This window comes from Lactuca saligna, chromosome 3 (genome assembly GCF_052625555.1).
Source record: "Lactuca saligna cultivar CGN05327 chromosome 3, ASM5262555v1, whole genome shotgun sequence".
In the NCBI taxonomy this organism is placed as follows: domain Eukaryota; kingdom Viridiplantae; phylum Streptophyta; class Magnoliopsida; order Asterales; family Asteraceae; genus Lactuca; species Lactuca saligna.
In genome coordinates, this window is record NC_136419.1 from 8,765,746 (window position 1) to 8,793,669 (window position 27,924).

Genomic DNA, 27,924 nt, shown 5'->3' on the forward strand with positions numbered 1-27,924 from the left:
GGGCTCGAAAGCAAACCAAACCTATGATGTGGGATCTGAGGCAGGCCAAATGTGAGTTATAGGCCCGAAAGGCAAGCTAGACTCACACTGTGGGCCTAAGGGGTAATCCAGTCTATAGAGTTGCGGACCCATTACATGTTTTTATTATGTATATTGTTGTTGTGTATCGGTATTTAGGGGGAAACTCACTAAGCTTTGGACTTACAGATTCAATTTTTGTTTCAGGTACATCAGATGATCGCAGGAAGGCAAAGGCGTGAGCGTACAACTCCTCATATTTATGATTTGTTTCTGGGATACTCTGATATTATACTATTTTGAAAACAAGTTTTGTAATAATTAATTGTTTTGAAATGTTTTGAAAAGTTCAAATTTTGGCATGATTTTTATGGATGTTACATTAACGTACTCAGTCAGCCATCCCAATATAGTCAACGAAGGAGTACGCCACGCATACATCTAGAGTACGCCCCACATACGTGCACTGTGTCGACTCGGTTTAGTTGACTCAACCAAGTTGACTTAGTTGATTTATTGACTTTGAGCAAGTTTTACCAAGAAGTATTTTGGGTATTTCAAATGGTGTTTGAGAATTGGTCATTTGGATGAATAGGTGTCAGTTAGAGCTGAGATTCGAAGCCAGGACCTCATCAGCTATTGATCAGATCGAGATGTGAGTTTTCCTTATTGTACTTACGGGTCGAAGGTACCAAGGTCAACCCATTGGATTGATATCCTAATATACACTAATATGCTGAGTATGGAATAGATCTACATGATTATATGTTAGTTGCTGATATGCTTAGTCTGGTAGATTTATAGGACTACCTATGATTATTTATGCATGATTATCTGTATATGTTTGTTATCTGTTATATGTGGACATATTGTGTTGGGTTGAGGTTATATTACTTTGTGTTATAGCCAACAAATCCAAGAGCATTCCAGATATGAGCTGAGAGCCGGGTGGCATGCCAGACTCATAATTAGGGCTATGGGGCATTCCAGATACGACCTGAGGGGATGGCATACCAGACTCGTACTGAGGGTCTGGGGGTATTCCAGTCTAATGACTGAGTTGACCCATTATACATTGGCATTCCAACCTGGGGTATTCCATCGTAAGGATGATTGGATGTAAAGGTTAATTAGGCCTGGGGTATTCCAACCCAATGGTTGTTTGGACCCGAAATGTTTCGGTATTGCAGCTCGCGGCTGATTAGACCAAACATGCTTATGATACGAGGGTATTCCATCCCGAGGATGATTGGGCCCATCGTAGACATGCATGTTACTCCAGCTCGGGGCTGATTGGGCCAGACATGAGTGTTCGTGTATGTGATTTGTTTATGTGATGGTACGTTGGGGGAAATCACTAAGCTTCGTGCTTACAGTTTTTAGTTTATAGTTTTAGGTACTTCAAAAGACAGTGGCTAGGCGAAGGTATGAGCATACACATGATTGATTTTACGATTGTTTGGATCTTGGGAGACTCTGATTTTAAATAATGTTTTGTAAACACTTTGATTAGTAAATGAGTTGTTTTGAAAGATTTAAATATGTTGAATTTTTTGGATGCTACATGAAAATTCATAAAAGCGTATAAAAAACTATATTAAAATTTAATATTTTACTTATAGAAAACTTTTGAAAAATAAATACATGTTAATGTTTTTTTTATTGGTGAGACTTTTCTAATCTATTTAAAATAAAATTTGGTAAATTAATAAATGATTATATATATATATATATATATATATATATATATATATATATATATATATATATATATATATATAGCTAAGTTATTGTGCGAATCAAAAAAGCGTGTGAATTTGCGAACTCATAATCAAATCATCATTTTTCAAAACCAAAACATCAATCTTCTACAAATGATGCGTCTAAGCCATATCCAGACTAAAAGAAAAGGATTTGATAGTTGTTTTTTTTTTTTTAATTTTGAAATTTGCTTGTATGCATAATCAGCAATTGTACGGATTGTTGATAAACACAATCAACAATCATATGGACTGCGTACGTGCACAATCAGCAACTATATGGACTGCTAATGAGCAATGAACAATCTATATGAATGCTAATTGTGTTCATCAGCAGTCCGTAGAATTGCTGATTGTGTTCATTAGCAGTCCGTACAAAAAAAATGCAATTTTTTTTAGCTTAGATATGACGTAGACGCACCATTTGGAGATGATTGACGTTTTTGGTATTGAAATATGATTAGTTGATTATGAGTTCACAAGTTCTCACGATTCTTTCGGTTCTTCAAAGGATCTCTCTCTCTCTCTCTCTCTCTCTCTCTCTCTCTATATATATATATATATATATATATATATATATATATATATATATATATATAAAAGAAAATTTTATTAACTTTTTTTGGACTATTTGGTTTATATTTTATAATCCAAAAACTAAAATAATAATTTGATTTTACTATAACGAATAAAAATCCAATTATATAACTAAATAGTCCAATCAAGATTGTCCAATTTGATAATTCGGCTTTATCCAAATTATAAACAACCCCTTCTTTAGACATAAAGTTAGACCCACTAGGTAAATAAAGGAATTACCAAGGTAAGACACATATCGCAATATTACATCTACCTTTGCCTTACCCACAGAAAGCTTTCGCACAGATTTCCTTCCAACGTTTTTAGCAAAGGCCCGGAGAGAAAGCATAATTGAAAACAAAATGACAGTTTTTCGGTAAGTAATGTCTCACAAGTATGTCATTTGGTGTGAAAGTCAAGAATCGTGACACATAAGCATCCATAAATCAAGCATCCTTCTCGGTACCATGATGTCGCAACTCTCATAATCCTGTACATTCTTGCTTTTTATTTACTAATGTCTATAAAAGTTCAAGGACATTTTAATAATTTTACACTCACCAAATATCGTCATATCGAAATTGAATACTACAATGAGGCAAGAGTTGGTTAAGCGGTATACGAAACTAAATCTAGTTTCCAAGACTGATTACTCTTTTATAGGTATTTTAGTAATTTCATTGTTTCATATTAGACATGGTCAATTGATCATGCTCAGAAAATAAATATCATTATTTGAGCATTTTATGTGATTTTAATATACTAATAACAGTACATTGAACCATAACTACGAAAAAATAGAAATAAAGAATATTATCAAACACACAAAAATATTATTATTATTATTATTCAACCATTAAACATGAACATTGCATATGGCAAATGTTCTAATTTATTGCGACACAAACACATATTCACACTACAAACAACATCATTCTGGGAATGAAGTTGTTAAACATAAACATAACTTATATAGATTATTATTATTATTATTGCGCCTGGCTCTATTTCATCACTAAGGACTAAGAAGCCTTCTTTACTTTGTGTGGGGGTGTTGCTGGTGGTAACTTAAATTTTCCAAAACCAACCCTCCCTTTCTTCACAGAAGCCTTAATAATCTGAAACGAACAAGTTAACTTTTCATCGACATTCATCATCGCACCATCATTATCAAACTCGTTACAGTAATTCGGTGCGGAAAACAAGGTTACTAGCTGCCTGTCCGCAAAAAACTCATACCCATCTTCAACAACCTGAAAATCATTAACAAAATTAGTAAATATTCCCTTTTTTGATATACTTCGTGTCAGAATAAGATAAGTTGTACTGTATTTGATATCCAATTGACTTGAATAGGACCGGTAAAAAAAGTGAATTTTTTCCGTCCATTGGGATCATTGCCCAATGGGCGTCAAATACAGTACAACTTGTTTGTTATGTACCTGGTGAGCACGGCAGACAAGGTCGAGATCATGCTTTTGTAGAAATTCAGTAAGTTTTTCAGCACCAAAAGTAAACGACACACCCCTTTCATTCAGCCCCCATCCTTTCACATCTTTATCAGGATCAGCCCAGAGTAAATCGCATAGCAGCCCTTGATCCGGGACATCAATGGGGCGAGGTATGCCCCGAATCTGATCCAACTTCTTCAGCTCCGGAGACAATCCTCCATGCATGCAAAGTATCTTTTCTTCAACAACCGCAGCAACAGGTAGACACTTGAAGCACTCAGAAAACATCTTCCAAACACGGACGTTGACTCTTCTCTTGCATTCATCATAGAAACCATATATACGATTGATGGAAGCACATTCATGGTTTCCCCGGAGAAGAAAGACGTTGTCCTTGTATTTTATCTTGTATGCAAGCAGAAGGCAGATTGTTTCAAGGCTCTGCTTACCACGATCAACATAGTCACCAAGAAATAAGTAATTTGAGTTGGGTGGGTGCCCTCCAAGGTCAAACAACTGGAGGAGATCGGGATATTGTCCATGGATGTCACCTGAAAAAAAAGGTAATTTGTCAAAAAAGCTACTCATGTATATTTGACAATTTAATCAGTTAAAAATTAATGTTGAATACGGAAAGAAATCATTTTGGTTACCACAGATCTTAATCGGGGCTTTAAGTTCGAGCAAATTAGGCTGGCTAAGGAAAACCTCTCTCGAAGCCAAACAAAGCTTACGAATCTCCGATTCCGAGAAAGGAAACAGCTTCGGAACGGATCCAACCTTAGCAGCTAACAGCTTGTTGATAAACTTCTCCATCACTGCATCCTCCATTTCCGTTCAAGTTTTGAAAGTGAGTATTAGAGTATGATACATTGGATGGGTAGATATAGATAAACCTAGGGGCTAGGGCACCGATTGAGTTAGCTGTTTTTCCGGTCTTCTGTACAAAGATGACGATAGCTATGTCTTCTTTTTTTTTTTTTTTTTCTTCTCACTCACACTTCAAGTTCAAAACCTAACTCTTTAATTACTAAACGCGTGTATGTATTGCGTACTCATCCACCGAATGATTACTTGAACCGAAGAGCACTTAAGAACAGTCGGTGCCTTTAGCTGTTTTCCGGTAGCAGGCGGTGAACGACGGTGAGGGTATAATTTTGTTTCTCTCTCTTCGTTTGTAAGACAAGTGGAGGACACAAGTGCAAAGACAACATTTACACGGCACGGCATCTACCGATCAAAAGCCACGATATCCATTACTGGAGAGGAGTGAAGTGAATCGCCGGAAGATGACGTTTCTGGTTTTGAATTTACGTACGTTCTAAAAATAGAGAGTCCTCAAAAACCCAACTATCAAAGAAGGGCGTTTTAGTAAATTTTACTTTGGATAACATTTCTAATAAATAATTTTCTTGAATCATTTGGCTGATACTCAAACTTTTTTAGATTTTTTATATGAATTCATGTGATCTATAAATCAACCGTTCATAAAAACGTAATTAATCATCTTGAAGTGAGGTTTTTATGGGTATATTCAATAAGAGATTGTAAATGTTTTTAAATTACATACTAAGAATAAAGGGAACTATTGTTATGATAAGAGATGCATTCAATGGCAATGTAGATAAACTCTATAACAACAAAAGCATTAAATGGCAATCTAGAGTAGAAAGTGAGCAGGATCGTTGGCAACACTTAATGAAAATGTCATATGATTTTTTTTCCACACAATTCAATATACATTTGACTTTTAAATACCTTATATGTTTATTTTGGTAGTGTTAGTTTGTTCCTACAGTCTAAATTGTTAGAAAATATATTAAATACTTAATCTCTCACCGATGATAATTGTTCTAAATGTTATCCGGAGTTTAGGAGTAGTTTAGTTGTCTTTTGACAAATAGGTTGAGGTTTCGAGTTTTTATTGAGATAAATGTGTAATTTAGTAGTGGATTGACGGGTGTATGAGTTGATCGTTAAGAAAACAATCTTTCATTCAATCGTACATTTATGTTGTGGCACATATAATTTAAGGATCAAAAGATCCTTGTTGAAACTTTATTTTGAATCATATTTAATTTGTCATTCGTGACTTAATCATTAAAGAAAATGAATCTATCATTCAATCATACATTTACATGTAGCGCATATAATCTAAAGATCACTACATATTTGTTGAAACTTTCATTCTGAATCATACAATCTCTTGTTCATTTATACTTTTAAGTTGTAGCATATATTATATATTATCTTATTCTTAGCATATATAACCTAAGGATCGATTAGACATAGATGTGTGATTAGGATCTAACTAGGGATGAAAATTGGGTGGGGTTGACCATCCCTGTCCCTATCCCCGAGTGTCTAACCTCGTTTACATCCCCATCTTCATCCCCAACGTATGCGGGGAATCAAATCTCCTCCCCTTGGTATTTTAGGCTTTTCTCTAGCCCATCCTCAATCTATCAACATAATAAACTTAACATACACAAAAATATCAAATTTAATAAGCGATCAAAACTAGATATCATAATCAGATTCTATTTACATTAATCATAAAGTTTAACAAGCATCAAAACGAAAAGTGCGATTTGATATACAGATCGTCGAACAAAGTGACAATTGGCGAACTCTTGGAATTGGGAACATAATTTGATATACGAACTCTATCTTTTATGGTCTAATATAGATCAATTCATTTTAGTGGACTTAATTCAAATTCAATAAGTGATATATATATATATATATATATATATATATATATATATATATATATAAAAGCGGGGGGGGGGGGGGGGGGAGATTGTTATACCAAGTCCCGACCCCATCCTCAGTTTTAGCATAATAGGGATTCTTGGCCCCATACCCGATACCTGTTTTGGCAGGGAATACCCGTCCCTGATTGGAGCGGGTCAACCGGGTTCCCCACCAGATCGGGTGAAATTTTCATCCCTAGATGTAATACATTTTTTCTGATCATACAAATAGTTATAACTTAAATTATTGAATTTTCATTTATGTCATTTGAAGTTGGGTAGAAAAATAGATAAAAATGGTTTACGTTTTATAAGCCATATCTATTTTATGTTTTGTAAAATTTATGAACATATGTTGGCAAATTTATAATTTGGAGTTTCTTTCTACATAAAGTTTTAATTTTGTAATAGTACAAAATTCTCGAAATACGGATCAAGATCCCTGTGCCAACTAGAGATGAGGATATGTATAGATATATATTTTCCCGATCGGATGTGAATAATAAGAGAGGGGATTTAGGAAATGTATGATATACCTATAACCTAATATATTTAGGGTTGGATTTTTATTGGATGGATGACGTGATGGAACCTTTTTAGATTAATGAATAACGGTTGTAGTTGCCCGACCGTACGTTATCAAATGATTTGTGTTTTTTTACGTCATTTGTCGGTCAAAAGTGCTAAATTGTCGGATAGTCAGTGCTTAATTGTTGGATAGTCGTCACCAAGCATCGCCGCAACATACATACGTAAACACATGAAAGCATGTAGGACCCTACTCACGAATCTAACATTCGCATGCAGAAAAAGTGGGATAAAATATTTTGTTAAGAAGCTCAAAATAACCGAAAGTTTTATGGTTAGTATTTCGCCCATCATTTTCTATTTAGCAATTATCCAACTGGGTTATTTTCAATAAAAAAATAATTATATTATACAACTCTTAATTTCAAAAACGTTTGGGGACAAATATCATCGAATCTCACATGAACAATCAGGTTCAACTCAAGCTGATTTGAAGCCCTGAGCAAAAAAAAATTGAGACCATTTTTTGCCTCTAGATACGACGACTTAATACCAAAAACTTTCTAAAATAATATAAGTAGTTACATAAAATAGGTCTGAAAATTTGAAGGCTCTAAGCCCTCATCCATGCTTTCAACCGAACAATATACTCATGTCATGTAAATTAACCATTAATAGATGGGAAATGTGTCTAAACATTATTTTACCTTTTTTTATAAAGGCGTTCCATCGTATCGTACTATCTTATTTATATAATATTCTAAATTAAAAATAAGTATGTTCATCTCTTCGATATTTGATTATCTATATGAAGATGTGGTAAGTATCAATGTTGACCAACATGTGAGATTAGAACCATTCATCCAAAAATTATCAACCATTAAGATAGATATTGATGAGAACACAGAATAATCCTAAAAGGGCAAGATTATTAGTTGTGATCTAACTTCTATAAAATGGATGGTAATCAAAATATAAGTCTCTTGTGCTCTCTCACACACAAATATAATCAAACAATCTGATTTTCTTTCCTTGATATTTATTTATTTATTTGGAACATGGAATTAGATTTTGATATCGTGTTCGACTAATTTGAGAGATTATAGTAAGGTGGGATTTTCCAATAGCATCAACCTTCAAAAGGAAATTTTGATTTAGGCCTAGTTCCATATGAAACTTTAAGTCTATTTCTCCATGTAAAAATACTTATTTGTAATTATAGAACCCAAACCATAGACTAATAAGACGAACTCGTTATACTAATATGACTTTATGGTAAATTATGGAAACAATTAAAAAGAAAAGGCAACATAAACATGTTCCTAATAAAAGTTGACCATTTTGGATAGAGGAGCCGTAAGGTTATATTTAGTTACGGAAAATAGTTTGTTTCAGGAAATATTATCCAATAAAAATGACAATAATTTTTCTAAAATTTTCATCGGAAATAACAATTTTTCGTTTTTCAAAATCACAAAGAACTTGAATTTTTTTAGAAAACTAATAATTTTTTTTTTCTAATTCCAAAACTTTTCTAAAATCCAAAAACACACCCACTCCACGTCACTCCTATATCACCCTTCCACAGTTCCACCCCACCCTTACCCTTATCCATCTACCTACTCCCAACCCCCAACACCCTCACCCCCTACAAACACAAACACAAACATACACACACACCACCACGACCACCATCACTACTACTGTAATCACTGACCCACCATCATCACCACCACAACCCCATCACCGCCACCACCATCGTCGTCATCACCACCATCACCACTATTATCATCACCATTACCACCTCTCTCGCCATCAACACCACCACCCTACCCTGCCCCATCACTATCTAGTTACCTGCAAAACAACTTGCCCAAAACCGATTATTGTAAAGTCGCTAAGCTAACGAAAGTCGTTAATGAGTGACTACCGGTGGAGGTGTATAGTATAAGACACAATTACTAGAGGCTAATCACTTAAAGGATTCCATCACACTTCACAATGATGTTAGGCATGTCAAACCCAAAAAATAATCAGGGTACAACAGACTCCAAATACACTACTTTAACGCACTAAGAGTAGTACAAGGCAAATAGGATCGAACCACAAAGACATGGGATAAAAGTTTATACCTCTTTGCACAAGGTACTTTGATCACCAAAGGGGTTGTGTTTGCAAAAATGAAATAATAAAATAACAATCTACTTAAAAACATGCAGAAAATGAAATGAGCTTGTAAACAATTTGATTGAATGGTTCTGGTTCTAGTTCTCAATGTTGTTCAACTTGATTATGACTTGATGTAATTCATGATTGCTATTATAAGTTGGTACTAAAAGATATTTACATGCTCTAATACCTCTCGCTTGCCAAATTATCTAACCAAAACACACTCTTTGACTAATCCTAGCGTTGCGAATTCAACCTAAACACGCTCTTAGATTGTATTGAAAAACTGCATTAAGTTTTATACAAGCTTCCCAATAATGTTCATTTCTTCTCATACGCTCGGAAGTGTGAAAACATGTGATATATGTTTTACAGTAAGAAAACTTATTGTTTGTTACTAATTATTAACTTACTAGAATGATTAGGTGCCATAAAAGTATATTAACTACACAAAAATTCAATTCATGAAAGTGACCAATCAAACACAAATCAAATTCAAGGATTCTAGTTTAAACAAAAACATAATCACTAGAATAGAATCACAAATCAAACATCAAATCATATGCTTCAAGTCAAGCAATCAACATGTTTTGAACAAGAACTAGAAATCAGGGTTTCTTAGCTACACAGGGCTAAGAACAAGAACTAGAAATGTTTAATTCTTAGAAAAGGAAATCAAAAGTGTTTGCAATGATTAGTAGCCTTCAATAATTCCCAAAAATCTCCCAAAATCGCCAAAGGAAACTCCAAAAACCGTTTGTCTATGAAAAATGTTGATCTCCTCCCATTTAGCACCATAATTAACTTTTCATATGCATTCCATGAGACCATGTGTTTTTAACATGGCCATGCATTTTGCTCTTGTGTTTTTGGCATGTCTATTTGTCTTGACCATGTGTTTTTAGCATGGCCCATGTTTTTTTTCTAAAAGTCCAAAGTCTTTATTATTGGCTCCTTCTTCAGTCTAGCTTCACCACGAGTCATACTGCTCAAATATAAGATGAGAAAGGATAAACATAACCCGTGTCGGTATGACACGAACTGTGTTTCAAACGTAGTCCTTTTTTATGATGATAATGTAACAAGGATCTGTGTTATGTCTTCATGTTTTGTTCCATGGCATGACCGGTCCATCTTCTCTTCATGCTCCAAAGCTCCAAGCTCCATGCTCCAAGCTCCATGTTCCATGCTCCATGCTCCATAATGCCTACAAAATAAATCAAAAATAGTGAAGTGCCAGGCATTCTTAATAAAAATATGCAATTGTCCAAATAATTAACTAAATGCAAGAATTATGAAGTAGGATGCTATGAAAGGACGGAAATAAACATGCAAAATAGGTGCATAAAATGTACCTATCAAATGACTTTAAATGAAATTGAAGTTTATGCGGATGTCTATAGTAGCCATCTTCATTGGCTTGATGATGCTTTTGAGAAAAGGATATGCACATTTAATTTGGATTCAAATACATTTAGTGAGATACATTTTCTAGATTGTATATGAGTGAACCCAGACAACATGCATTTCCACACAGATACTTTAAAAGTTTTTCGTGGAAAGATTTGTGTGATGCCAGCCATTTAGGAAGGTGAATGCGATGTGTTAGTGATGAGTGAGGCTGAATCATGGGTGAAACATCATGTGTTTCCTCCGGTTAGTGGTGATATAGTTCGATATGGATTTACATCACATAAGGAGGTTGTTTTCCGATTATACACATATGATTTTCTTTTGTATGATCCACTTTCTTCCAATACCAAATTCTTTAGCTTTCATGGTGGATAATATGCCAAATGTAAAGTTGTTGAGTATGTCTACAGTCTTGTTTGGGTAGAAACTACCACCTCTTGATATGGTGGCATCCTTTGACCCCTTCTTTTTTATACATTTTAACCAGTTAAAAAAAGAAAAAAAGAAAAAAAAACTAGTCTTTTTTATATAAAATTCAAAACTTCAATCTTTCATTTAACCACTATATATACACACATAAACCTCCACATTTTACTACACCCAATCTCATTTTTCTCTCTCAAAACATCACCCAATCTTTCAAACACAACATGTTTTCACCTAGCAAACAAAAACTCCAAAAAGAAACAAGAAAAAAATATTCAAAACCTTACCACAAGTCTTCACAAAACCCTTCGTCTTTTATGTGTGATCAACTCTCACTCAATCAACCTATCTATTCACCAGCAAGTTACCATTTTCTGGCTATGTGTAACACCCTGTTTCGAGAAGTTTCTTATTTCAGGATTTTGGAAAATAAATGGAGCAAGTAAAAGCATTGGGATTCAAGGGAATAGGGTTTAAACCCTATTGGATGTTGATAATATTGGTTATGCAATTTGAGCCCTTGGTTTGTGTTTTGGTGTCAAGGGGTGAAACGGGAAAAGTGATGTTTTGGACTTCTTTCTTGTAATAAGGATTTTAATTTGGTACGTTTTAAGTTAAAAGTAATTAGATAGCATTATGGGGCTCTTCAATACCTTTCCATGCATATAAAGATCATCGAAAACGAAGTTGGAACAAAAAAGTTATGGTTGTTTGAAGTTAAGCTTGAAATAGGAAGTATGGTAGTATGTTGGGCGTACTAGGCTGAAGAACGCGTTTTTAGGGTACTTCGTTGGGCATACCTCCACAAATTAAAAATGATATTTTCATGGTTTTGAGCCCTATATAATGTCTCTAACCCCTTAGGGACCCTTCCTATCATGAGCCTCCACCCTCTTGAGTCTTTAACTCAAAACCCTAACATATTCTCACTTATTTTAAGCCTAGGCATCATTTATGAGCTTATTTCTGTAACATCCCAAAAATACAGATGAAACTTTGTTTTTAAGTTCATTCAAAACATATGATACTTATATCAAAATAGTCAAAATTGTATCATGGCAACATGTTATCATAGTACAAATTCCCAAAATCTTAAAATGCGGAAACCATAGGTTGATGCGGCGCGATCAGGATGAGCCCTTCCCCTTCGAACTGGAAGTACCTAAAACATAAATTGAAACAATAAGCACAAAGCTTAGTGAGTTCCCCCAAAAATCCCCCACCATACAAACATACAGCCAAGCATATCTAGGTGCTTGCAATCCCTTTCGGTCTATTTTAACCGAATGCAAATATATAGGTGCTAGCAATCCCTTTCGGTCTATTTCAATCGGATACTGTTAAGCATATATGGATGCTTGCAATCCTATTCGGTTTATTTCAGTCGGATACTATTTAGCATATATGGGTTCTTGAAACCCCTTCAGTCTATTTCAATAGGATATCGAGTCTATTTCATCCCTACTACTACCATATAATATCATAACAAAGAATCACAGTGTCATCAAGCAAACACAAGCATAACTGAAAGTTGTCACAAAGTCAAACATCATACTACAACATAAACTAGTGGGCCGACATTGGTGCCTTCGACCCACAGATACAAAGAAGGAAACTCACTTCAGACTGAAGGTATCAAATCACACTTAGCGACTAACTTGCGAAATCCTCTCCCTAAGGCACGAGTATAAAACCCTAATTAGAAATTAGGCCAATATTCTAATCTGAGGGTCCAAACCCTAATTATTGTCTTAAAACAGAAAGGGTTGCTTAACACTTGCCTTATTGGGCCTTCCCTACAAAAGTCCAAATCCAACTAGTCCAAAAAGGCATTCCATGCCCAGCTACAAGGCTCTTAAGGCCCAATATGGCCCAAGAGCACCTAAAGTGGCCTAAAGCCCAAAAATGTCCTGCTACTACGGGTGGGCTTGAGACCTAAACCAAAACAAGTCAAAAAGCCCAAAAATCTCATAAGCCCATATACTGCGTATGTACGGCATACATGGCTTGTACGCCCGACGTACGCTAATGATCTAGAATCGGGGTATTGGCCTAGTATGCTCGGCGTACTTGTAACATCCATAAAATTCATGAAAATTTAAAAAAATTTCAATCATTCAAAAACTAAAGTATTTGTACAACAATTTGTACAAACAACAATTTATACCAAAAACTAAAGTATACAACAATTTGTACAAACAACAATTTATCCTTAACATAAAGATGAAAAACTTGTAGTTATTTGTGGAATAAACATAGTTTGACTTGTAACCCCCCCCCCCCCTAAAACATACAAAAGCTTGAAAATATGGGGGTATGAAGCTCACCTTAGTTTGTTTTAGTGGATGATTTGAAGGGATGTTGAGAAGAGATTTCGAGTTCTAACACTTGAAGAGTGCATCCACCTCATCATCTGCACCACCAGATACTTCCCTCCATGACTAGGATCAGCTTCATCCACTACCACTATTGTTACGGTTCTCTTTTAAGTACTAGTGTATGTAGAACCGACTCTATGATTAAGTGACTACACTACTCATAGAGCTGTTATGCTGACGAATTTTATTTTCCCTATGTACTATACGCCTTCCAAGGTGAATTTTCACGTATTGTACTATAAAGTCTATCATTAATGAAATAGTTCTATGTTTTATTTGTGACGTTTTTATATGCTATGTGCTATATTTTCCTTGTTTCATGATATTGTATGAATTCACTTATATGCACAACTGAACCACCGAAACCACTATATGCCAAAGGAACTCGAAACCACAAACTCCTATGTACTCAGCATCTTTCTGTTCCGTGACAAAAGATGCCTTGAAGATTGATTCGCAGAAACAACAACACGGCACCACTACCACCACCGCATCCGCCTGAGGTAAACTCTGCTACATTCCAAACAGTAGTATCGGTTGCGGTTACCGCAACATTAGCACATATTCATAATGGAAACAACGGTGGTGGTAATGGTTAGGGAACTGGGAGCACAAACCAAGGAATGAACCAAGGGTCTACAAGGATCTGCACCTACAAAGATTTCTCAAATATCAAGCGTAGAACATTCAATGGAACTGGTGGCGTGATAGCCTTGAACATTCAATGGAATTGGTGGCGTGATAGCCTTGAAGTGTAAATATGATGAAATTAACAAAATAATGTGTGAAACTACTTAGCTAAACATGAAATACTTACAAAGATCTAGGAAGTGCTTTGATGAAATATACCTTCTAAGGTTTGGGCTTTAAGTTCTTGAGAGATTTTGGAGCTTCTCAGTAAATGAAAATGGGTTTGTGGAATGGGACAGGAGGGGTTTTCGTTCATATAAGAGGAGTTGAGTTGATGTGAAGTTTGCCTTGAGGACTGTTGGTTGCTTCCTGGATATATGTTTTGTAAATACGTAGAGAATTGTGAGTGCATGGGAAAATGGCAAAAGATATCAGATCTTAAAGTCAATTGATTTTGTCTTATTCCCTCCCTAATCCGTAAACCCCTTAATATATGAAGTTGTTTTCGGATTTTGAGTGGTCGATGGAAGGGTTTACGCCTCTTATATCTTCCATTTGATGTGTTTTCACCAATATGGGGTCCACCAAAGGTGTTTTCGCCCCAAATGCTGCCTAGAATAGAGTTTGCACCCATGGTGTGGTCCACCATGGTGTTTATGGCCATGGCATGGATTCCCCTAATTAGTTTACACCCCTAATGTAGTTTCCTTTTGAGTTTTCACCCCATGTGTGATCCACTAAGGTGTTTACACCCAAGATGGCCCAAACAAAGGTGTTTTCACTCCTTAATGGCCCAATAGGAATGTGTATGGTCGAGATTGATTTCTATAATTTTCGTTTACATCCCATATAATTTTTATGATTGTATATATGCTTCTAGTGATTAGGAAACTCAAAATAATAGCCTTAAAGCTCAACTATTCAAGGTTGGAACATAAACACAAGTTTTTATATCTATATCAATGTGATCCATTTGTCTAGTTTTTACCTTGATACACTTACTTACTTTCAAGAGATTACCTTGTATGTGACTTACACTTTCACGTGCAAGCACCTATTCCCTTTTAGCGTTCATTGTAATAGGGTTACAATTTAGACCTTGTTTGATCCAAATAGTTCGGGTTGTCACACATGTCTTCACCTTCCAACGATCATCCGAAGTACCTAAAACAAAATCCAAAACTGTAAGTCCAAAGCTTAGTGAGTTTCCCCAAAATACCAACACCATACAAACCATAACCATATAATAACAAACAACATGCATATAGAGTCTACAGTATGACTGGACTGCCCTCACCGGGCCTTTAGTCTGTCTGGACTGTTCTCTGGGCCTTTGGCCTGACTGATATGCCCCCAGCCCCTACAGTCTATCCCGGCCGCCCTGGGTATGTTGGGCTACAACATAAAGCAGGTCCGCCTCAACCCAACCCCACATACACAATCAACACATAATATCATAAGCTAGCATATACTACAGTCAGGCTGATCTAACAGATCACTAATCATAGCATCATCCTATATACCAGGATACTGATCTAACAAGTCACTAATCTAGCATCATCCTATATACCATGATACCGACCTAACAGGTCACTAAGCATATCAACATGCAATAAACCCGAATACAAATCTGAAAAGGGTCGTCATTGGTTCCTTCAACGCTGTTAGTATAGTGAGGACAACTCACCTCACAATGCCGATCGAAACTGAAATGTCAAACTCCCAAAATACAGCTCCAAAAACCAAAACCTACAACCACCAACGATCTACTTCCATAAATACCTAATTTACCAAAATACCCTAAGAAGTCAACTGGTCAACCTTTGGTCAAAGTAATAGTCAACAATCAAGGTCAACAATCCATGTTGACCCGACTCGTCGAGTGCAGCTTACTGACTTGTCAAGTTTCTTCATAACTCAACGAATTGTGAAAATCCCAATTGACTCGCCAAGTTTCCAGACAACTCGTCGAGTCCATGCAATGTCCAATATGTCGGGAAAACCCTAACCAACTCGTCGAGTCACCTTGCTAACTCGTCGGGTTCATGCAGAATCCAAAAAACGGGAAACCATCATCCGACTCGTCGAGTTGACTATACAACTCGCTGATTTCCTTAAGTCATTTTCTCATTTATACGTTTCTAAGCTAAACCAAGGTTCCAAACTATAGATCTAGCTTCCTAGGGTATAGTTTCCACATAAAGTTGCAAACTTTACGTGCATGAAAATCCCAGATTGCCAAAACCAAGCTAAGGAAGAGGTTTTATGGTAAGGAGAAGGCCAAGGCTTGAAAATTTTGATAACTTAGAGGATTCCAGATCTGAACTCCCCATTCCAAAATGTGCTCAATACTGGAATAGCCTCAACATTAAGCTAGAAATGGCCTAAACTAAAGGATGAAGAGATATATTAGAATAATGATCAAGGTAATGACTTTTTACCTTCAAATATATGCCAAAATGATGTAGATACTGGATCTACAAGCCCCTTCTCATTCCAAGTTGCTAGCTCTTCAAATTTCTTCAAGAAGTGCACCAACAACACACTTTTAGCCTCACGAACACTCAAAATGCGGTTAGATCACTTAGGGTTCACTTCTAGACATGAAAACTATTGTATTAGGTGTCTAAGCCCATAACTATAATTGGTATGTACTTGACCCGATAGTAGCATGGCCTATTTTCGGGTTGCCTTCACTAGAACAATTTGATAAGAAAGATATTTGAGAAAGAGGTTATTTGTGATTTATTAATATATTATAAGAATAATATATTAATTAAGGAATCATATTATTTAATTGGTATTGATCAATAATTAATTTGGAATTAATTTAGTGATCAATAGAGACTGATTAAATAACAGGGACTGATTAGGCAAATCAATAATACTTATAGTTTGGGCCAATAATCCATGTTGATTAGGCATGGACTAAATCTTTGTGAGAGTCCATGAAGAGTAGTACAAAAGGCTAATGAGTTATTGGATTAAAAGCCCAAGTGAATTAGGGTTTACAAGGTGAAACCCTAGGAATTCCAAACTATAAATTGAACCACTAAGCTTGCAAAATCGGTGACTAGTACTCCAAGGTTAAACCCTAGCCGATTTATGCTTCATAACCTCACTCTCATTATTCCTCTAATTGTTATTGGTGTTTGTGACTTGTTTGAGGTGTCACACCCCCAAACCGAGGATGGCGGAAACGTCCGGGGGTGGAGGACTTCATGTATAGCATCATAACCACAATTTTAATAGTAATTTAAGCAAACACAACCAACATATATATATAATTGAAAAAGTTACATCACTTGTATGAATTACATGTTTCAAAATCAATTACAATATGTTGTCAAAATATGAAAAGTTTGACGCCTTAACGTCCCATCCTCAAAAGCACTTGATAACCTGATTAGTGTTTTCCTGTGAATGCAAGTTGTTTGAAAAGTGTCAACACAAAGGTTGGTGAGTTCATAAGCTTTTATTAATAAACTTAGTAGAAGTATTTCACATGTAACTGTCGCGTTTGTTTCAGAAAAATCCGGTATTTCCCTTGAAATCCGAGAAATGTAGCCTTATAGCCAAAGACTAGAGTGTATGAGAAATCATCGTTTCTTAGTAAAAATGTTGTGAGTTTAAAATGTTATGGAATGTAAATTTCTTTTACCAACCTAAAACCTACTTCGGTTTTATGAAACCCCGTAAACTTCATGAATTGTTATCCCCCTAAGTGAGTCGCTATAATCATACTGTGACTATGTGAACCTGCCACAACGTTTCTCAGGCGTCGCGAAAATGAAATGACATTTGTCACCCGTAGACCTGCAGGTCCCACTGTAGCTAGCAGCAAGGTGTGGGGTGTCAAACCCAATATAGATCTATATACAAGTATCACGTTCTCCCTCAAGGAGATTCTGATTATAACTACCAGGAATTATATCCCGCACTCGGACGTACGGGGAGAGAGAGAGAGAGTCTCACAACATAGGTTAACAAGTTTACGTGAAATGTGTGTGAATATAAATCTTTCTTGTATGGATGTACCCTTTTTGTACGAGTGCGTTGAGTGATGTATCATAAACTATACCTATTATAGTTTATCTAAAATGTATGTAATATGTATGAATTCTTTTATGGAAATGTATTAGTGTTATGAATTTATCAAACTATACTTTTTATAGTTAAATAATACGTGTTCTAAAATGAATGAATAATATTTAATATGAATGTCTTAATTTCAGTTCATAATAATAAACTAACATGGAAACACATTCAAATATTAGAACTTATGATTATACACTTTGCTCAACATAATACAAAGTGTTATGATATTTACATGCTGTTGGCAAAATTTAGCAATTCTGCCCTGTTTTGGAAAAATCATAGAAAAATCATACGAAGTAGAAAACTAGATTCGTAAATTCTGAGAGTTCACAAAATGTGTCTAGTTTGCTCATAATTTTTATCACAAATTAATATGACCTCTAACTTGGGTGAAAAAGTCCAAAATCACAGACTGGTCCGGATTGTTGTTTGAAATGATAGGCAGTTTTGTAAAAATCACCATAAATTGTAGAAAAATCGTATGTAGATGTGCAAGTAGCCATTTTAAAGCTAAAAACTTGAACTATTTGCACCTTGTACAGTTTTGAAAACAAAAATATTTAAGATGCCCAAAACAGTCCGTGAATGGAGTTGAACTTTTCTGATGAAGGCTGTTAGAAAAATTTAGATATGTTCTTAGTGTTTTAACTTGTATTCCCCCCCTGAAAACTTGAGAAAACATGAAAATGTAGGGGTATGAACTCACCTTGAGTGATTTCACTAGATGATTGTTGAAGAATGGAAGTGTTTAATTTAAGAACACTTGGAGATGCCTTGAAGGTTTTCGAGAATCTAACATCATAGTTAGGGAGTTTGTGTAAGCAACCAAAGATTTGAGTAGAATGAAGTGAAATAGTAATAGGGAGGATGAATTTTTACTTACTAAGTGTGGAAGAACACTTGAAATCAGCCTTGGATCTCGAAAATTTGTGTAGAAGAGTTTGAGAGAAAAAATGGTGTTTGTTACTTAGTGGAATGAGAGAAATGAGAGAAATGAGGAGTGTGGTTGTTTGTTCCAGCTCAAAAACGTGGGAGTGAGTGAAATTTGAGTGTAAGGGAACATTGAAGTGACATAGGTAAGGTGGGGAGGTATGGCTGGTCATAGAGTGAGTGTGGGGTGGTTGCTTGTGTCATAAGTTAAGGCAAAGTCAACACTCTACCTTAAATAAATCCCCCATTAGATCTTTATTATTTAATTAATGATTTTTATAAAAATATGTTTAAATTATGAATATTTAGGGTTTATTATGTTAAAATAAAATTTCTGGAGAAAATCCCGCTTTAAAATCACGAAAAACGGGCTTAAAATGTTAAAAATATCAAAAATGGGCTGAAAATGACAAAAATGCGAAATCTGGCCGAGGCTCGGCCCTCTTATGCTGAACCGAGAGAGAGAGGGAGGCGGAACCGAGAGGAGAGGAGAAGGAGGGAAGAACCGAGAGCACGAAGAGACAGAGAGGAGAGAAAGGAACAGAGCGCGCGAGAGGCAGAGGGGAGAGAAGGGACAGAGCGCGCGAATAGAGACCGAGCGAGAAGAAAGAACAGAAGGCGACGCGAACAGAGAAGGCGGAATAGCGAACCGAGAGGTGGAATAGCGAACAGAGAGGCAGAATAGCGAACAGAGAGTGGGATAGCGAACAGAGAGTGGGGGCGGACGGAGAGGCACCGAGAGGCACCGATCGCTCGGTTGGTCTCGGTTCTCTTAGCCACCAGAGGCTCGGCCTCTGGTCTCTTAGCCACCAGAGACTCGGTCTCTGGTCCTAAGAAGCCTCTCATTCCGGTTTCGGTTCCTAAAGCCTATTTTTCTCGTTTTCGCCCCGTTTTAAGCCGTTTTTGACCCGGTTAAGGGCCGGAATGACCCGAATGATTCCAAAAAGTTACGGGAAACTTTTGAGAGAGATTTGGGAGAGATTTCACATTCTTGAAGAGATTTCCCATACAAAGAGATATTTGAGAGAGGTTTCATATACTTGGAGAGATTTAGGAGAGATTTGACATTCTTGGAGAGATTTCTCATACAGAGAGATATTTGAGAGAGATTTCACATACTTGGAGAGATTTAGGAGATATTTGACATTCTTGGAGAGATTTCCCATACAAAGAGATATTTGAGAGAGGTTTCACATACTTGGAGAGATTTAAGAGAGATTTGACATTCTTGGAGAGATTTCTCATACAGAGAGATATTTGAGAGAGATTTCACATACTTGGAGAGATTTAGGAGAGATTTGACATTCTTGGAGAGATTTCTCATACAGAGAGATATTTGAGAGAGATTTCACATACTTGGAGAGATTTAGGAGAGATTTGACATTCTTGGAGAGATTTCTCATACAGAGAGGTATTTGAGAGATTTCAAGTGTGGCATTTGTGAGTGTTTGGTTCCGAAATGCGAGTCTCTTGAGCCCGTTAAGTCATGATTAAGGATCCCACACACTCCTAATGAGTATGCAACATGGTTTTCATCAGTTTAATTCATTGATTAGTACTAAGGCTTAGGAAGTTTTTAACACAAAACTTTTCTCCAGTGATGTTTTCCCATTAATATAGCAAGTTATACAGTACGAACATAACACAAACCCTAATACACAAGGTTTAATAGAGTTGACCGGCTTGACTTGATGACTTGACTTGACTCAAGATTGACGATTGTCACATCAAAGGTGGGTTGCACCTGAACCCACATCGGCTGGGAAGGAGAACTAAGCATTCCTTATAAGGTGTGTGGATACCTTCCCTAACACAACGCGTTTTAAAGCCGTGAGGGCAGCCGATCCCATAAGAACTCTGCAGTTAAGCGTGCTCGGGCGGGAGTAGTACCGGGATGGGTGACCCCCTGGGAAGTCCTCGTGCCGAGTGGTCCAAAGCGGACAATATTGTGATACGTGCAAGAGGGGGATGTTACAAATGGTATCAGAGCTAGGGCACGGGTCGATGTGTTCGACAGGGACGTCGAACCCTATAATGGGGGGTGAAGGTGGGTTGCACCTGAACCCACATCGGCTGGGAAGGAGAACTAAGCATTCCTTATAAGGTGTGTGGATACCTTCCTTAACACAACGCGTTTTAAAGCCGTGAGGGCAGCAGATCCCATAAGAACTCTGCAGTTAAGCGTGCTCGGGCGGGAGTAGTACCGGGATGGGTGACCCCCTGGGAAGTCCTTGTGCCGAGTGGCCCAAAGCGGACAATATTGTGATACGTGCCATAGGGGGGTGTTACATGAGGCATCACACTTGAGGTGTTAAGCTCTTGAAAGGCCAAGAACTACAAGCTACAAATAAGAGATATTCTTTTAACTAGTTTTTATGATTCATATATGTCACACCGCCAAACCGGAATGCCAAAAACGTCCGAGGTGGATGACTTCATGTTAAGTATCACAACACATGTATCATAGTAAAACAAGCAACAAAATCCATCGAATTAATATTAAAGTGTTTACATTGTATTCGAATCACACAGGATTGACTCCAAAAGTAAATAACAAAACAAAGACATTAAGCTACAATGCTCCATCTTCTGAATCCCTGTGCGTGTACCTGTCTACTAGTTTCCTAAGAATACAAGTTATTTTCAAAGAGAGTATCAAAATTTAAGTTGGTGAGTTCATAAGTATTTGTGACAATAGTCAATTTCGGGTCAAGTCAAAGTCAAACAAAGTCAGCAAGTTAAACCGTATGACTCAATTAACCCTTGTATATTAGGGTTCACGTTATATAATTACTGTACAATTCATTATTCTAATTAGAAAATATCATTTGGAAAATTCGTATGTTTAAATTTCCTTAGCCTTAATAATGCCAAACAATGAATCAAGCGATAAAACACTATTTCACACTCATCGGGAGTGTGTAGGACACTAAAACATGGCTTAATGGGGTTTACGGACCTTGCATTGCGAAGCCGGACACTAAAAAATATCACAAATAAAACCTCTCTCAATCGTATTCACTCTATCTCTCTCTATTTTAAATCTCTCCCAAATATCTCTCAAAAGTTCCCATAACTTTTTGTAGTCTTTCGTGCCATCCCGACCCTTAACCGGGTCAAAAACAGCTTGAAACGAGGTAAAAACGAGTAAAACAACCTTAAGGAGCCGAAACCCTCTTAGGAGCCGAGACCCTCCTAAGAGCCGAACCTTAGGAGACCCAAAACCCTAGAACTGAGAGGCAGCCGAGAACCGAAACCCTGGAACCGAGAAGCAGCCGAGAACCGAAACCCCTAGGACCGAAACCCTTGAGAACCCAAACTCGCCTGATCACTGAATCTTGCCTTCGGCCCTTCCCTTCGCACCTTCGGTTCTTTCTTTCCCTTCTCTCGGTCCCTCTTCTACTCTCGGTCCCCAGGTACAACCTCACCTCACCTTCGGTTCTAAGCTCCTAAGGAGCCGAACCTTCGCATCTTCGGCCAGAATTTCAGATATTTACAATTTTTGCCCGGTTTTCAATATTTTTAACGTTTTAAGCCCGTTTTTCATCATTTTAAAGCGGTATTTTCACCCAAAACTTTATTTTAACATATTAAGACCCATATGTCTTAATTAATCACGTTTTTAATGCAAATCTTATCCAAGATTTAGTAGTTGGAGTAATAAAGGTGGAGTGTTGACTTTCCTTTAGCTTATGACACAAGCAACCCCTCATACTCACTCCTTGACCAGCCACACTCCTTCTACCATGCCTAGGTCATGTCAATGTACTTTTTCATCACTTCAAACCTTTTCCCACAATTTTAGAGCTGGAACATCACTTCTTACTCCTCACTTCACTCATTTCCTCTCATTTTACCAAAGATCAAACAAAACTTTCCTCTCACTTTCTCTCTCTAAAAATTCGAGATTCCATGGCTGATCATCAAGCTTTCTTACACTCTTGGTAAGTATAATTCATACTCCTTGTGATTATTACACTCCATTCTACTCAACTCATGGGTTACTTACACAAACTTCATCATATTTGTGTTAGATTTTTGAATCTTCAAGAAATCTTCTAAGTGTTCTTGAGTTGAACACTTCCCTTCTCCAACATCCATCCACCAAAATCATACAATATGAGTTCATACCCCTATATTTTCATATTTTCTTAAGTTTTAAGGGGGGGGGGATACAAGTTAAATCACCAAGAACATAACTAAATGCTTCTAACAGCTTTCATCAGAAAAGTTAGACTCTATTCACGGGATGCTTTGGTCAACTAAAACATTATAGTTTTCAAAACTGTACAAGGTGCAAATGTTTCAAGTTCTTATATTTAAAATGGCTACTTTCACATTTCCATACGATTTTTCTACAATTTATGGCGATTTTTACAAAACTGCCTATCATTTCAAGAACCAATTTGGACCAGTATGTGTTTATGGACGTTTTCACCTAAGTTGGAGGTCACTAAAAATCATGGGAAAATTTATGAACAAACTAGACTCATTTTGCTAACTCCCAGAATTTACAAATTCTGATTTGGACCTTTTATAAATTTTCTATAAATTTTCTAAGAATAGTAATGGAAAATGTTAATAACAGAAGAATGCTAACAATTTAATTTTACCTTGTAACATGTCGAGCAAGGTGTACATCTTTATGTGAATATATGTTATTGAAAATAAATGACATTTTGTCTTGACATGCATCAGTTAATAAATGGATTCTGATACATATATATGGAATATAAAAGATAACAAATTGTTATAATCAAAGTACATCCATTTCATACAAACATTTGAATAAACTATGTTAAATATAGTTTGCGTACATTACCACTACTACCCTTGTTTTGATAAACTATACTAGGTATAATTTATTATACATTACATAACACACTCATACAAAAAGAGTACATTTATACAAAAAGGGATGTTCATTACATTACATGTAAATTCGTTAATGACTTTGTGAGACATTCGCTTCACATTTACCATTAAATCCTATATTGTAACCAGAGTCTCTTGGAGGGAGAGTGTGATAGTTGTATATAGATCTATATTGGGTTTGACAAACCCACACCTTAACTGCATGCAACAGTTAGACCAGTAGGTCTGGGGTGACAAATGTCATAACATTTCCGACGCCTGAAGAACGTCGTTTCAGGAAAACTAGGTCATAACATGGTTATAATAACTCACATAAAGTATTAACAAACATAGGAATTTACGGAAATTTCATTGAAATTAAAAGAGTTTATGCCGATTTAAGCTTGCATTATTTACTATACGTAAGAAAGGTTGCTTATACATTTTGGTCTCTGGATATAAGACTACATTACACATTTTAAGGAAAATATCGGATTTTTCTGGAACAAACATTACATTTACAAGATAAAGGCTTTTATCAAGTTAAAACAAAAGCTTATGAACTCACTAACCTTTGTGTTGACACTTTTTCAAACAACTTGTATTCTCAGGAAATCACTAAACAGGTAACCAAGTGCATTTTGAGGATGGGACGTTAAGGCGTCAACATTTCATATTTTGTCAACATATTGTTATTGATTTGGAAACATGTAATTCATACAATGATGTATCTCTTTCAATTATATATATATATATATATATATATATATATATATATATATATGTTGGTTGTGTTTGCTTGAATTACTATTGCCATTGTGGTTATGATACTATACATGAAGTCCTCCACCCCCAGATGTTTCCGCCATCCTTGGTTTGGGGGTGTGACAATATTTTGTTTTAGAAAGCATGTACTTTGTTCCTTGAAAACCTTAGTTTGTTCCTCCATAAAATCCAATATTTTCTGATGTAATTAATTATAAGTAAAATGACTCTTACAATTCCTTCTAGGAGTACTTAATGAATACAAGTTATATACAATCCAGATCAAACAGACAATTGATTGTGTGATTCGTCCTATGCCCACAACCAAACAAGGAACAGAAATGATGCGGAAGTCACGCATCCCATTGTTTGTTAAATCCTCAATGTATATAAACCCGACGTATTCATTAGGTGCTTACATAGTTAACTGTAATAGTTCTTTAATATGTGATGAACATATTCCTTAAGAAAATCTTGTTTTATTTAGTAAAATGGTAACCAAAATAGTTCCTTCTATAATCACTTAGTTTATACTAGCTATATATAACCTAATATCGAATGGACAGTTAAATGTGTGAATCTGCCCTAAGCCCACAACTAAACAAGGAACAGGAAGTAAGGCGGAAGTCACACATTCCACTGCCTATCAGATATTATTTATATATAAACCTAATGTATAAACTAAGGAATTAATGAATTAACGAATAAAGGCCCTTTTTGAGTGAAATCTACATTTTACTTAGAAAGTAATGTAAAACTGATGCATTTGTATGAACTCTATTGTATATGAATGTACTTAGTTAATGTTCCATCTGAAAAAGATGTTTTTGTACTAGAAGATAATATGATGTACCTGTTTGTTGTGACCTGACCCATACCTGTTTCCCCATATGATTACTTAGTGCATACAGGTTATATATATATATATATATATATATATATATATATATATATATATATATATATAAGATCGAATGGATAGTAGACTAGGTGAATCTGCTCTAAGCCCACAACTAAACAAGGAACATGAAATGAAGCGGAAAGCACACAGTCTAATATCTATCGAATCCTATTGATATATAATCCTGGTGTATGAACCAAGGAATCATAAATTAAGCATCATAGGCCCCTATCTAACTGAATGTTCATGTTACTAGAAAAAGTTATGTGGTGTAGTTCTATTGTTTAATAAAACCACTAGAAGTTATGAAATCCCATAATCTAAACGCCTTAGTTGATATTGTTGTGAGTTTTATATAACCATTCCAATTGGACCGGTTAAACACGACGTTCTGTATGCGACAAAAAAGATATGACATTTGTCACCCATAGACCTGCAGGTCCCACTGTAGCTAACAACAAGGTGTTGGATTGTCAGTCACATATAGATCTATACACAAACTCACGCTCTCCCTCCAGGAGACTCTAGTTATAAATTATAAGACTTAGGAGATTGTACCCTGATGGGCACAACCAAGTAGTACCTCACATCTCTATATAACTTGACACGAAGAGAATACAAATGTACTTTTGTGCTTTGAAAATGTATGAATTACCTTGCATTATTAATGTACAATCATTATACCTTTAAATAATTGTATTAGTATGATGTTCATGAATTAGAGAAATAGCATTAGTGTTCCCTAAACTATACCTATTATAGTTTACTAGTATGTTCTTCATGAAAGCAAAATATTAGTAATTTAATAGTTTATATAACATGTGAAATACTTTTTAGAATGATAACACAAGATTTCCTTGTGTTTTAACTTGTATTCCTCCTTAAAACATTGAAAAATGGTAAAAACATAGGGGGTATGAGCTCACCTTATGTGAGTGATTCAATTGAAGACTGAAATAAGGGTGTTATACTCACGAACGAAGTCTCAGAGCACAAACGAGTCCTAAATAGCATATTATGATACATATAGGCATGAAATTAGTGAATATAACCACAAAGATGTTTAGAAAACAACCTAGGATGTAAGAACTTCTTACCACGGGAGTGTTAGAAGCAAGTTTGGAAGATTGAAAGGAGTTCACGGCCCAAGAATGGTTCACGACCCTAAGAATGGTTCACGACCCAATAGAAGGGAATAACACTTGAAGATCTTTGATGATTGGTGAGTGTTTGAAGATCTTAAGTGGTATACTAAGGAGATTCAAAGGAAAAAGGATGTTTAAGAGTGAAAATGGTGTTTTTGGTATATGATACTTGAGAGGGAAGGGAGGGTTTTCGGCCAAGAAATGAAGAAGTGAGGGATAAATGAATCAAACTCATATATATATATATATATATATATATATATATATATATATATATATATATATATATATATATATATATATATATATATATATATATATAAGGTAGGGTTCATGGCCAAAGGAGGCTTCACGACCATGAACCTAGTTTGCGGCCGTGAACCTCACTTGTTGAGGTTTATGGCTCGAATGTAGTTCTCGGTTCTTACATGGTTAACTTTATTACACACTACCCTTACGTATATTCGGTTTAGAAACCTATAAGTTTTACCTTTGATTGATATGTCTGACCTTTACAAGATTTAGAAATTTCGGGGTGTGACAAGATAACAATTTTGTATGATAGTTAGGCTTCGTGCTTTGGATAATTTTTGTTTCCAAGTCTGAATTTTGATTCCATTCGAGGCGGTCATTATACATATTTATGAGGTCCATTTCTAGGCGATTCTAAGAAGATCTTTCTTGAATATTTAGAGGTGTCAACCACACGAGATTTTGACACCCAAGGAGTGGATGAGTTGTTCCCATGCCGAATTCAGTTGAAGATGGAGCTTAAAAAGAAGAATATCAACCTCGCAACTTTTATCCCAGGGGAGTATGTTCTAATTCTCTCTTTACTTTTATGTTCTTTATCATGCATAACATGCAATGGGGACATTGCATAAATAAGTGTGGGGTAGGGGGTTAATTACATTAGTAACATTAGAATCGTAGGTATAATTTTAAAATGTTTTGCATAAAAAATTGCTAGGATTAAATTAGGAAATTATGGTAAAAATCAATTAGGATTCCATGCTAGTATTGTGTTTGATGATTCTTTGAGGAACTAAATATTTAATTGAGCCTATATACGTTATAGTGCATTTGTAGCCCCCTTTATTCTAGTGAAATCATCGAACAAAAA

General features: G+C 35.8%; 1 pseudogene; it reads right to left on the reverse strand.

The window, feature by feature from the left end:
* Nucleotides 1–3,379: 3,379 nt before the first annotated feature.
* LOC145035177 (serine/threonine-protein phosphatase PP1 pseudogene) lies at nt 3,380–4,639 on the reverse strand (annotated as a pseudogene).
* Nucleotides 4,640–27,924: the final 23,285 nt, after the last annotated feature.